This window comes from Gastrolobium bilobum, unplaced genomic scaffold (genome assembly GCF_033153095.1).
Source record: "Gastrolobium bilobum isolate Gb01-03AN ecotype WA unplaced genomic scaffold, APGP_CSIRO_Gbil_v1 utg33797, whole genome shotgun sequence".
NCBI classification, from domain to species: Eukaryota; Viridiplantae; Streptophyta; class Magnoliopsida; order Fabales; family Fabaceae; genus Gastrolobium; species Gastrolobium bilobum.
In genome coordinates this window covers 42,546-44,274 of record NW_026899759.1, presented here as the reverse complement: position 1 = coordinate 44,274, position 1,729 = coordinate 42,546, and the positions used below count along the sequence as shown (strand labels likewise).

Here is a 1,729-nt window from a genome sequence, read left to right as displayed (position 1 = left end):
GTTTGATTTCAGCAGACTCATTGCTCTGGACCTTCTCTTCTGGTCCTGTCTGAGCTTCAAGGTGTGAAGGGTCAGTGGCTTCTTCAACTTCCTTTCCTATGGGCTGTTTTGCTGGTTCGCGCTTTCGAGGTCGTGCCACTAAATCTGGGGGTGGTAAAGTCTTTCCATCTCGTAGGCTTATAGCATTACAATGCTCCTGGTTATCCTGAGACGGCTTTTCTGTGTCACTAGGGAGTGTCCCTGGTTGCCTCTGTTTGAGTGCTCCAGCCAGCTGACCAATTTGGGTTTCTAGGTTTCGCATGGCTGCGCTGTTCTGATTCATGTACTCCTTGACAGAAGTCTCAAAGGATTGGGACTTCCCTTCACCCTTATCCCAGTTTTGTTGGTTCTGCCTGGGATACGGGGGTCGGTTCTGGTAGTTTCCTCCACTACCTCCAGCATTATTCTGATTCCTCCAGCCTCGGTTATTGTTCCCTTGATAGTTGTCATTGCTCCTGTTGTTGTTGTCATACCCTCCTGCATAGCACACAGCAGCTAGATTGTTACAGTCCTCATATTCATGAGGACCTCCACAAGTGGGGCAACTCTGACTTGATTGAGTCAAGAGAAGTTGCTCAGTTGGTTTTTTCTGTTCCATGGGCTTCCAGTTTTTTATAGTGTTCTGGAGCGAAGCCATTTGTGCTGAAAGAGCATCAGCTGAGCTTAGCTCAAGAACTCCTGCTTTCTTAGGAGCACTGTGTCGTGTGGAAGGCCATGAAATATGTTTTTTTGAAAGTTTTTCCAACAACTGGTAGGTTTCTGGATAAGTAAAATCCAAAAGATCTCCCCCTGCAGCTGCATCAACAGTTGCTTTCAATGGTGGGGTTAAGCCATGATAAAACGTGTGAATGATGCCCCAATCAGAAACTCCATGATTCGGGCAAATTCGTATCAACTCTTTAAAGCGTTCCCACGCTTCATACAGACTTTCTCCATCATACATTTGAAAGGAAGCTATATCAGCCCTCACTTGGGCTTGTTTTGCTTGGGAGAAAAATCGGGTAACAAATTGTTCCGCCAATTGCTCCCAACTGGTGATGGAGTTTGGGGGCAATGTTCTCCTCCATTCTTTGGCTTTTCCAGCTAAGGAAAATGGAAAAAGCCGCATCCGCATGTTTTCTTCCGAAATACCATGAACTTTGAAATTATCAACTATCTCAGTGAAATTGTCCAAATGACTGTGAGGGTCTTCCATGGGCAGTCCATGGAACTGACCAGCGTTCATAATCATTTGGAACATTGCAGGTTTTATTTCAAAGTTCGGGATATTCAAAGGAGGGGGAACATACCCTCGTTCTGGACCATTTCTGAAGGGAGCAGCCATATCATTCAATGATGGCCCTCTTCCTTCATTCGGTCCTTGTTCAGGCTCATGATTATGATTTCCATTGTTATCATTGTTTACAACCTCCTCCATTGTAATGTTTCTCAACCTTTGAGCTCTTCTTCTATTTCTGAAGGTTCTCTCGGGTTCTGGATCAAAAAGTACTATTTCCAGTCCAAGTTCTGTAGGTTCTGTGCTCATACAAATGGAGGAGGTCTATCAAAACAAAAAGACTGCAATTAAACAACAAAAATGTTTCCTTAAAAATGCCCTTTCTTGCCAAATGATCCCCGGCAACGGCGCCAATTGCTTGGTCGAACCGAGAGCTGCTCGGGAATATCTTTTCAGAGAGCAAGAGTGCAGAGT

The 1,729-nt window shown here is 44.9% G+C and overlaps 1 non-coding gene across 1 annotated transcript; it reads left to right on the top strand.

Annotated features, from left to right (window-relative positions):
- Positions 1–905: 905 nt before the first annotated feature.
- Positions 906–1,010, top strand: LOC133293250 (small nucleolar RNA R71). Its single transcript, XR_009749037.1, has one exon. It is a non-coding gene; the product is annotated as a small nucleolar RNA R71 (small nucleolar RNA).
- The last annotated feature ends 719 nt before the right edge of the window (positions 1,011–1,729 follow it).